The 12,684-nt window shown below is 36.7% G+C and overlaps 1 pseudogene; it reads right to left on the bottom strand.

The window, feature by feature from the left end:
- Positions 1 to 361: 361 nt before the first annotated feature.
- Positions 362 to 1,651, bottom strand: LOC104656986 (annotated as a pseudogene).
- Positions 1,652 to 12,684: the final 11,033 nt, after the last annotated feature.

The raw sequence follows: 12,684 nt of genomic DNA, 5'->3' as shown, positions 1-12,684 counted from the left end.
AGACCATTGTGAATTTTTAATCTCTTTAGATGCAAGTCTATATTTCCTTTAACTGTATAAGAGTTGAAATCTAAGAGTTTCAAATGCCTCTTCTGAACATATACAAGCTTTGATGAGTATCTGTTAAAATCTACACTTCTGAGTACAGTAATAGTTCTTAAATGCACGAGTGTTTCTTTTGGTAGAAAAAAATATTTGGATCAGTTGGTAATTTGAGAACTTACAATTTTCTACACTTGAATAATTTAATAATTTCCAAGTTTACTTCTAATTACCATGACTTAAATAACTGGCACTTTGCATGAAATTATTCAAGGCCTTATTGCCTCTCCTTAGGGTCAGTGATGATGATAAGAGCTCCTTATTGATGCAGGGTCCTGAGAGACAGCACCCGGATGGGCTTCCTATTCTCAGCTGGGACAGGTGGGTAAACCTTTGGAGGGTCAAATTCCCGGTCGTGGTTATTAGCGAAGAGCATCTGGAGCCAGGAGGGCCAGTCGTCTCGCCGCCGCAGCAGCGCGTAGGTGCCCTTGTGCCCGCACATCATGTCGCAATTCCAGGGGTCTTCCTTAATGGCCCCCTGGGCAGCCCCAGGCCCCACCAAGAGGTCCACACACTCCACGCAAAAGCACCTGCAGCAGTTGCTATTTCCACACATGAGCAACTCGCGGCCCCCGCAGCAGATGGTGCAGAAGGACTGGTAGCCGTCGTCGTACTGGTATGCACACTCCAGAAAGCAGTTCTCGCAGTTTTGGTACACTCCTCCAATGAAGAGGCGGTGTTCCAGGGTGACGTTGAGGCTCCCACAGGAGATGCAAATGTCCTCCATGTTCCGGCACTTCTGCCGCACCTCATACACCAGCCACTCTCTTGTGAGCTCATCAATAATCTCCTTGACCTTGAGCTTTTCCGTCGTGCTCTTCCGGGGCTTTTTGGCTGGTGGGGGTGGTGCATAGGCGGCTGCCTCAGATTCCACCCACATGTCCGTGTACACTTCTTTGTAGGGATTCTTCTCCTCTTCTGGTGGCTCCAGGCCCTCGGGGCCAGAGGGCTAGAAGTCTCCCAGGGCACATTCAATCATCTGCTTGTTCTGCACCTCCACAGCCTTGGCAGTGTCACTCTCGTCGCTGTCGTGGCAAACTGGGAAGAGTTTCCCCGCACGGCTGCTGGCCACCTGCAGGACCTCGTAGATGGCTTTGCGGTACATGGGTTCCTTGTTTCACGTGGCCTGGTGGAAAGCACTGCAAAGCGAGCTCAGCAGCATCAGCTTATCACCACACACCACTGAGAATTTGCCGTCTCCGAACCACATGACCCAGCGGGTGCCTTCAGCTGCTCGGCTCCGGCCCGTCATCCACCAAGACACAATGCGGCCTGGCCACCAGGAGAAGCCCCGCAGTTTCCCCTGCACCAGCTCCCCAATGCCAAAGCCCTGGCCGTCCTCGTACTCCGGCTCATGATCGCCTGCTTTGGTGGCGTTCTTGTCCCCAGCATTGACGCCCAAGGGCTCAGGCGTGGTAGCCGCAGTGGGGGATGCGGGGTGAGTGTGCTGCTGCACAGCAGGAGGGCTGGCCTCCTCCACCTTCTGAGACTCCCCAGGCCCCTGATTTTCTTCCACAGCATTCATTCCTGCAGTGACCTTGGCTTTCTTCTCAGCCCATGAGGCCAGGTGCAGCCCTTCTGCAATCGCACTCAGGTGTCAAGATCTGTATTATTTTATAGGCTACATTTAAATGTTCAATTTATTTGGACTTCATTTTTTTCTATGGTGTGAAATAGATACAATTTCATCTACTTTGAATAAGTCTTTTCTGTTAGCAATATTTATTGAATAAGGCATCATCTTTGTCTGAACTGAACTAACTTGTCTGATATATATTAACTTTATATATACTGAAGGATATATGCATTCTGTTACATATATTGGAGAAAGTTAATTTACATATTAAACATATCTATGCTAGAAAAAAATAAATTAGAACATATAATTATGTTCATAGATAAATAATAATTCAAATATGAAAATAAACATTTTCTTGAATGAAAGGACTAAAATGTATTGCTCCTAGATCACCTCCAAAAATTTTCTATAGGTTTTAACCCCAGTAAGACGGAAATGAAGACAAGCTGATAAATTTGAAGTCAACAAGCACAGGTTTTCAAATAATTATATAATTGTTGAATCATATAAAAGATATTTGTGAAAAAATAATCGATTTAGAATTATTGATTTCATATAAATAACATCAAAGCAGAAAGAAAGAGGGGGAAATATATGGATACAAAAAGAATGTAACTTTTATTAAGTTCCTTGTCTCCTTCAGTGGGCAGATATATTGAGAAAAACCAAGGCACAATTTAGATACATGACATATCTATTTGTTTAAAATATTGTGTATTTGTATGTAATAAATAATAGGTGGATTATTCACTAAATCGTGTTTAAATGACAAGCTTTATGTCTTGAAATATATATTATAGTAATAGCTCAAAACCTCCAAAGGTCATTTTCAAGTGGATTAAAGATTTACAAGTGTAAATGAATTTTTTTAAAAAAATTAGGTTAAAATATAAAAAAAAAGTTAGTGATAATTTGTTTTGGGAGATTTGTGTAGACATGAAAGTCAGCAATATAGTTACATATCAATTAAAGTAGACCTATAAAATAAGACACAAGAAAAAATAATCGTTTACAGAATGAAACTAAGAATAATGTATGTTCCAGAAAAAATAATGAAAGTCCACAAAAATCTACAAATCAGTCAGAGAGAGAGAGAAAGAATTCTATAAGAAACATTAGCAAAGGCTTTGATCAGGCAATTCACACACAAAAATGTAATGACTAATTACAATAGAAAAGGATTTTCCACATTATTAATTTAATAGTAAAATAAGATAATAAAGTAATATCCCTAACATAATATTTTATATATTAAAATTTGGAGATCCAGTTGCTATAAGGATGTTTGGAAATGAATATTAGCAGACACTGCAAAAATAGTGTCTTTTAACATAATTATACACAATAAATAAACCATAAAGAAAAATGAATAGAGGCCAGTATAACAGTATCTACAGAATTAAAAATCATATAATTTTAACTCAGAAATTTGCTTTCAGAAATTTATCTCAGTTAAACATGTGTATATGTACATGAAAAAGTGCTTGTAATTGATGTATAAGTAAATGTGAAAGCCACCCGTGCACCCATAAATCAGGAAATTCTAAATACACTGCTAATCTAATATTGTAGACTGTTCTGTCAGAATTTTATAATATACTGCCATTGATCTGGTGTGGTGGTTGTGAGAGGGTATGAAAGTAAGTTAAAAGAGTATGGCCCTGTCTCAATAAAGGAATTACCATATTCAGTAAACCATGCTATATATTTCAAAGATATACAATCGATAGAAGGACATGAACATCTGGAAGAACCCCCAACTAACAGCAGTTCCAACTAGAGCAAGCATGGGTGAAAGATTATGTACACTGCATCTAAAGCCTTCTAGGTTTCTTTTTAAGTGTCATTAATTGATGTGTTATGTGACTAAAATATAATGGTTTTTTATATATCAAATGAATAATGGATATTTTAACAATAACTAGAATAGAAAATATTTATTAAGAAATTTCTATTTGTCAGACTCTTTTGTGCATAATTTAGAAGATTTGCCTTATTTCAAAACGATCACATCAGATAGTTAATATGATTGTCCTTATTGTACAGGTAAAGAAACAATGGCAGGGTGAAGCTAAGTACATTGCCCAAGGCTGAATTACTGATAAGTGACAAAACCTGAATTCCAAATAATGCACCCTGTCCCCAGAATTCTGCTTTTAACCTGCAGGGTATTCTATATGACACATTACAATAATATTGTGATGTGGATACCCATCTTTCATCTTAACAAATTAAGAAACATTATAAGCAACAAATTATAGAGGAATGATGATTAGTTGACCATGGAGTGAGAGTAATCTTACAGGTGTGTTTCCCTGACTGAGCTGATGAATATCATGACCGACTTCACTTGCAGATTGTATATAACATAAAATTATTTGATTAAAATTGAGCAAACATTTTCATACATTATGAACTTCCAGTTTATAAAAGTAAACAATTTTATTTCTACTCTTCAGGAAACTTGCTTTATAATAGACCTTCCATGTGCCTATACCCTGCAATCAATATTTAATAGTTTTAGATAACCATCTGTTATGGTTCTAACATATGGGTTCTAAACACCAAACACCTTTCTATAACTGAAAGTTATAAAACAATAGTTTTAACAATCAATATTTAATAGTTTTAGATAACCATCTGTTATGGTTGAATGGTGTCCCCCAAAAGGATATGTTGAAATCCTAACCCCCAGGGCTCAGAATGTGATATTGTTTGGGAAAAGGGTCATAGCAGATATAATTGGCTAAGTTGAGTGATACTACAGTGTGATGGATCCTTAATCCATGGGAAATTTGAACACACACACACACACACACACACACACAGGAGAGCAGTATGTGAAGACACATACACACAGGAGAAAGCCATGTGAAGACAGAATCAAATTTTGAAGTTATATTGCCCCAAACCAAGGAATGCCTCAAACTATCAGAACCTGAAAGATCCAAGAAAATATCCTCCCCCAGAGGCTACAGAAGGAATAAGGTCTAGCCAACACCTTGATTTTGGACTTGTGGCTCCAGAACTCTGAGTGAATATATTTTTGTTTATTTTAGCCACCCAGTCTGTGGTATTTTGTTATGAAAGTCCTAGGAAACTAATTCAACATCAAAATAATTCATCACTGAACTAATCTGTAGAATAATCATTTTTAAAAATTAAGCTTCTAGAATAATTTTGGAAAATGACACTTCTTGACTGAATCAACAGATTATAATTTGTTAAGGGAATTTTCTTAGTATGATGAAATCAACATAAACATCACAACTCTTAGCTCTTCACTGCAGATTAACCATATCAGACAGTTTATAGTCTGAAGTATAAACGACTTGCAAGTAAGTTAATGAAGACTTTTTACTAAGTGATAAAAGATGATATGCAGTGTATTTCTTCCCATCAGGAAGAGGAATAGCTGTCCATAAACTAGCTGTCTATTTCCTTAGGGGATCAAGACAGATTTCTGGCATTCCTGTGAACCTGGAAGGACACCAGCAATTGGCATGGGACAGCAGAAAATGGGTGACCTATCGTCTCCTCTTCACAGTGCTAGGACTCATTGAGTTAGAGATTCTGTGTAACGAAAGAACATGAAGCAATTTGGTGTGTATTTGGGCAACTACATTGCTGATATTTATGATAAAAAATATTATTTGACAAATTAATGTGATTAGAAGTATCAGAGATGTCAGCATCTTCTCCCTTGCAAATATATAGCAGAGACATCAAGTATAGTATCTTGAGGGTTTTCCTAAGGGCAGTAACCAAATGAAATATTTTAAATTTCCTAAATAGAGGTCATTCCCAAGCCTAAACCACAGTATTTCAAACATAGATCTCAAATTAGTAGCTTTGGCATTTTCAATCCACAGGATCTCTTAGATAACGCACTGCTCTAAATACTGCTTTGTAACAGCTGGGCAATATATTTAACTAGATGGCCAATAATTTAATCTATGGTACATGCTATATACCAAAGTTGTATATTCTTACCTTATTGTCTACAGGGCAATATTTTCAACTTGCAATACATTAACTTAGATATACAAAATGACATTCTAATCTTGTTTACAAAAGATTTTTAAAACGCTCTAAGCATGCACCAAAATATTATCTAAAGTATAACCTTTTGTAAAAGGAACTGTCAAAACAGTTTGGCTAAACTTAACTGAAAATTACTATCTCACCTTGCATTTCTATGAAAAGACTTTTAATAGGCTCATGATCAGAGAGATTTATAATAGGTAGAAAAATACTATCTGATCAAAGATTTAACTTAGTACAATTATGTGAAGGATAAAGTGCACACTGTAATTTTAGATCATGATGATCTGAGGATAACGCCAGGGCAATGAAAATTTTTAATGGATGATCACTACAAAATTATTTTATAACTTTCAGTTATAGAAAGGTGTTTGGTGTTTAGAACCCTGGTTAGGTAACCTGAGACTTTAATTTGTTTAAAGGAAAATGGCTGGTAATATGTAATATTATGATAATATGTAAGGACTAGAAAGAAAGTCTTCAGACTTTTAAGTGATTATGCTTAATTCCATGGAAAATAATCTGATTTTGTTTAAATAAATATTACATAAAAATCATCAAGCCTTATGTTAATAACTTATTGATATAGAGAAATACTGCTAAATTTTGAAAAAGAGGATTAATAAAATTGAGACCTAGAAAGCCAAACTATTATTTTATGTCTGTTGACAAATATGTGTGTGTGTGTGTGTGTGTGTGTGTGTGTGTGTATGAGAGACAAAGAAAGAGAGAGACATTTTTATGTTGCCTGCTCATTTCTACTACTTAACTAAAAAATAACATGGAATTATTATTTTCTCTAAAAGTAATCATCCTAGTTGATGTTTAGATGGATAATGCAATGTAAGGAGGCAAAACTAGACAGTGGGGTACCAGCTGGGAGCCTGCTGTAGTTGTATATAGACCAAGGATGGTGGCTTGGACCAGGATACTGGCAGAGATGTGTATGAAACATACATGTGACGAAGACTCAAAAGAGCCTGATGATAAATGAGAGAGACAGAAGAGCCAAGAATGACCTCTAGATTTCTGGCAGATGCAACTAAATTGATGGTGATATTATCCACTAAAATGAAAAGCACCGAAAACTTGAATCACCGACTATTGTGTGTAAAGTTCTTGACCATCACTTACAATAAGGAAAATGCAGATTAACAGGAATATAAGTTATGGCATCACTCTCAACATTCTACAACCATTTGTTGATGGTGGTGAGAAAAAGGGGACGCTAATATACAGCCAGTGAAAATATTAACTGATAAAACCTCCTCAAGGAACAATTAGAAAACATTTCATGAAATTAAAGATGTAAATACGCTATGACTTAGCAATTCAGTATTGTGTCCTGAAGAAACGCTCCCATGTTGGCACAAGGAAACGTATCCAGGCATCTGCTCCGTACCATTGTTTGTTGTAGCAAAGTAGGGGACCTGCTTATTTCCTTCTCAGCAAGAATTACACAAGTAACTATGATTGTCTCAAACAATGGAATATTCCATAGCAGCAGAAAGAAAGAAATTGGGCCTCCATGTGGTAACCTGGATAAATAACTAAAATGTAATATAAAGTTCAGAGGTTGCAGAAGGATATGTACATTACCATACAGCTTATATAAGCTCTAAAAGCATAAAACAATACTATATATTGTTAATAGTAATGCAAGTTACAAAATGGTACTTGAGAATGATTAGCACCAGCATTATGGTAATGATTATCCCTAGGGAAGAAAGTAAGGGGTGGGGAAGCTTACATATACAATACAAAAAAATCTGAGAATTCAAAATAACAGTTTTGGGTAGGTAAAATTATTAGTGAATTTTATTACCATCATTATATACTTCTGTACTGTTGGCACTTTAATAATTTTAATAAATAATAAAATATCCACTAAAAATTATTTCAACAATTGTTATGCTGAGAATTACCACCATCTTACTCCACCCATATCCTTCAATATGGTGTTTTGCAAAATAAAGCACACACACTATTTCAAGAAATATGCATACCGTTGCCATCCTAGACATGTATGCAATGTCATGATACTTGCATTTGCCACTAAGTGTCCAGTAGCTACATACTGATGAGAAGGTATTGTTGTCATGGTCTCACATGTTTCTGTCACCTCTACCAACTCTGCAGCAACTGCAGTGAAGATCAGTTATCTCAGCATTAGTCAAATCCAATTAGTCAGTTTCAAGTCCTCAATCTATCATTACATTTGAGGTTAGAATATCAGACAAAAAGTTGTGAAGTGCCCAAAATCACAATAAAAAGCAAAGTTGTCTAGTGCTTTTAGAAAACCGTGGCCAGAGATAAGACAAACTTGATTACTCAGCTTGGCTGTGCCCCTCATCCCCTGTGAGATTTTGTTTCTCAATTAAAAGTCATTTAACCTTGGCAAGGTTAATTGCAATTTCCTCATTGTAGGTACTGACTGCATCTCTGCACTGTCTACATGTTTTACATACTTGTCTCATTTAATTCCTAAACAACTACGAGAGGAAACATTATTGTCATTGTCTGATAAACAGAGAAACATACATTTACCAACCTAATGTCCCCAAGTTGGTAAGTGTTCCAGAGACAACATCTCAGCCACATTTGGGACCATCTGCCTCCCACTCTTATGATCAAGACACAGCATTTGGTCTGTTGAATGCAAAGCATATGTAAGATTTACGCAAAGAAAGTCAAAGAAATGTTCAAAAATGAGAACTTTAAAGCATACTACAATTATTATCAATATTAGCATACTGTTAAATCAAACATAATCTTCTGAGAGCCAAATCTCAAATAAAGCAGTGAATAGTTAGGTGTTTGCACTCACCTTATGTAGAGATTTAAAATAAAAACAATGTCATGTCATGATTATTTAGTATCATCCTGTTTCTCTTGCTCAATTCCTCAACATATCCTCCCTTTTCAGTCCTTTTCCCACACCTGCCATGCCAAAAATGTTTCTTTGGAGGAGTAGCTAGTGCAGATTACACTTAGGTAAGAAAAGGCTTTATTAACTATAAATCGTTTTGCCCTATAGTAAACCTGGAATCATAAAACTTGCTCTGGGTCACACTCACAAATAAAACAATGGATATGTGTGCATGAGTACTAAGGTGTGAGTATTGGGGTTAGATCAAGGATACGTAATATGTAACTGTGCTGAATAGCGGACTCTAGGGGAAAACCCAAATGACTAAGCCTGTTATATTTTTTCATGATTGAATGCTCTCTTAAGGTTATCTTTGTAGAGGTACTAGGCCCTTAACATTTGCAAAATTATATACCTTTCAAAAATCACCAAGCTCATTCCATATCTGTATTTTGAGAACCTTTTTGCCTTGGGTTTTTACCTCCAAAAATCTTTTACGTTTTGAACATGATATAAATATAAATCTCTGTGGTGAGGATCTTCATTATTTATGTTTCTGATGATTTCTAAGCAAAATAACTTCACTCTAGGGTAGGCATGGTGATAAATTTTATTATCCCAGAGAATATTGATAATTTAAGTTCTGTGCTCTCTGAAGTTGCTTATTGATTCTGCTTAACCCTCAGGATCCAACTTAAAATGAAATCTTCTTTGCTTGTAATAGAGATATGGAAAATGTTTTAAGAGTGGAGAAATCATGATAATATATACATAAATATTATTTCATTTTCTATTCGTCATTGCTTCTTAATTCCTTGTTTAGTCTTTCTTTTGTGGTTGTCAGAAGTAGAGCCCCAGGTACTATTTTAAGGAAAAACTGGAATTAACCTAGGGTACCAATCCTGTCCCTGAGTTTCAACTTTGATTTCTCTGGACCTCAGTCATTCTCGAGACATTGGAAGGTCTAAGAAAAGTTAGGAAGTTTGGAGAGCTTTCAGGACTAAAGTTATTTCTAGGTGAGAACGAGGTTCCTTGTTGTCTTATCTTTATACTGAAATTGATTCTTTGAATTTAGAATCACTTTTTTCCCTCAAGTACCTTTACTTATGTTTATTTTAAAAAGACTACTTTGAGCACTTTATATATGAAAACAGATTTGAGTATCCCATTACTGAGGTAGGCACTACTCTATTCCCATTCTAAAGATTGAAAATCTGAGAAAGCAGAGAGCTGGGGTATCTATCACACATCATATCGCTTGTTAGAAGAAAGTCCAGGCAGTCTGCCTCAAGGACTTATGCCCAGAACTACTCATGCTTACACACAGGGGGGATTTTCTTTGTGTTTTTGGTGCACCTCATTGTCTACTGTATTGCAATGATCTAAAATAAAACTAAAGTGCCCTCTAGTTTTGAGAATGTTTTCATTTGACGGGATTTTGTCTCATTTATGAAAGGGATTCCATCTCTTTCTACTAAGAACATGGTCATCTGCATCCTCATCTTTCTGGATTAGACCACTGCCAGCCTTGCCTGCCTTCCTCTCGTCTTTCATCGTGATCAGAGCAGAGGAAATAATGATGCCTGTTCCTCTACGATGTGTTCAGAATTAATCACTTAGTATATTCCTGCTGCCTAACATTAGTTGTATTCATTTTCTTTTTCTGCTACTCAAGTCTCTCTTCATCTATCATTGCTCACTCTTGTTTAAAGGCAATTTTAAATAGCAATGCCTGGTTCTTTCTTGCTTTGGAAAAAATGATTGATTTTTCCTGACAAGAGCCTGGAGCACTTTCAGCCTCACCGTTTACTGCTATTCTTCTTGCCAGTCTTGGTGAAGACAATCAACTGTATAAAGAAGACTTTTCTTTGAGATCCCTTCACCTCCACCCAAACCCCACCTCCACGCGGAACGTGCTGCTGTCAGCATGTTCTTCTTTTTCCTCCTTGTCTCCTCTTACTTTCCTGTTGTCTGACCCTGCCAGACCCACTCTCTTCTTAGCACGATCTCAAATTAAGCCAAGAAACCGACCTTGTGAGTGTGTAAACAGGCGTAAGAAATTCACCCTTTCCAAATTAAATAGAACCTGCCTTCTGACTTTCTCTTTCCTCACAATGCCGTTGTAAATGTCCAAAGTTAAAGTAACCTGGCCCACTCTAATTAGAGTCCAAAGGGACAGTATTCTGGACCCATTGTTCCTTTTGCTTGATGTGTGTTTACCTGTTAATTCATGAAAAGTATGCTTTTAAAATCTCACTCATCTATCCTGTTTCCAGATTTTACTATGTCTCCCCTGCACTGTCATAACATGTTTTCTAACTGGCTTGTTTAAAAGCCTTATATCTCTATCTACACTGTCAGTTATTTAATATTTTTTAAAATATTTTTATACCAACTCTGTGCACATAGGCAAACAAAGTTCTTGTTAAATAAAGTTTAATAATACATTATCCTTCCTCTTTAGAAAGCTTGGTAGCTGAGAGAGACAGAGAGAGAGAGAGAGAGAGAGAGAGAGAGAGAGAGAATGAGTGTGTGTGTGTGTGTGTGTGTGTGTCTGTGTGTACTTGTACTCAGGCTTCACACAGCAGGTGTGGGAATCTATGTTCAATGGAACATGTACTTAATTATTATATGCCCTTACTAAAAACATTAGTAAGTCTTTGTTTTCCATTGAATTAAGTGAATACCATGTATTCTGATCTTAGAGCCTCCAATCTTACAAATCTCCTAAATACACCAAACCTCATGACATACAGCATTCAAACTAGACTCTTTTTTTTTGGAATGGCTCTCAGCTTTCCCCCTCTCCTTACACGTGCTGAACACTCTTCCTCTCCTCCCTGCCACAACTGACTTCTTTGTTAATTCTTGGGCTGCCTCTTTTACATCCTTCAAACACCATCTCCTTACAAGAAGGGCTGTCTTCCATCATGCCACCCTACTTCAAACTATATTACCAGCCTACAGCAACCAAAACAGCACACTACTCATACAAAAACAGTCACATAAACCAATGAAACAGAATAAATAACTCAGAAATAAGACTGTACACCTACAACCATCTGATATTCAGCAAACCTGACAAAAACAAGCAATGGGAAAAGGACTCCCTCTTTAATAAATGGTGCTGGGAGAACTGGCTAGCCATATGCAGAAAATTGAAACTGGAATCCTTCCTTACACCTTATACAAAAATTAACTCAAGATGGATTAAAGGCTTAAATATAAAACCCAAAACTATAAAAATCCAAAAAGAAAATCTAGGCAATTCCATTCAGGACATAGGCATGGGCAAGTATTTTATAACGAAATTCCCAAAAGCAATAGCAACAAAAGCCAAAATTGGTAAATGGGATCTAATTAAACTAAAGAGCTTCTGCACAGCAAAAGAAACTATCATCAGAGTGAACGGACAACCTACAGAATGGGAGAAAATTTTTGCAATCTATCCATCTGATAAAGGTATACTATACAGAATCTCAGGGAACTTAAGCAAATTTACAAGAAAAAAACAAATAATCCTATTAAAAAGTGGGCAAAGTAACATAAATTATTCTGTTATAAAGACACATGCATGCATATGTTCATTGCAGCACTATTCACAATAGCAAAGACACGGAATCAACCCAAATGCCCATCAATGGTGGACGAATAAATAAAGAAAATGTGGTACATACACACCATGGAATACTATGCAGCCATAAAAGGAATGAGATCACGTCCATTGCAGGGGCATAGATGGAGCTGGAAGCCTTTATCATCAGCAGGCTAATGCCGAAACAGAGAACCACACACTGCATGTTCTCACTTATAAGTGGGAGCTGAACAATGAGAACACATAGACACAGGGAGTGGAACAACACACACTGACACTGAGGCTTGTCAGAGGAAGACGGGGTTGGGGAGAGCGTCAGAAAAAATGGCTAATGCATGTGGGGCTTGATACCTAGGTGATGGGTTAATAGGTGTAGCAAATGACAGTGGCACACACTTTCCTATGTAACCAACCTGCACATCTTGCACATGTACCCTGGAACTTAAATAAAATAAAATAAAATAAAATAAAATAAAATAAAATAAAATAAAATAA

The sequence above is a fragment of the Rhinopithecus roxellana genome, chromosome 3 (assembly GCF_007565055.1).
Source record: "Rhinopithecus roxellana isolate Shanxi Qingling chromosome 3, ASM756505v1, whole genome shotgun sequence".
Taxonomy (NCBI): Eukaryota; Metazoa; Chordata; class Mammalia; order Primates; family Cercopithecidae; genus Rhinopithecus; species Rhinopithecus roxellana.
This window is presented reverse-complemented; position numbering and strand designations above follow the sequence as displayed.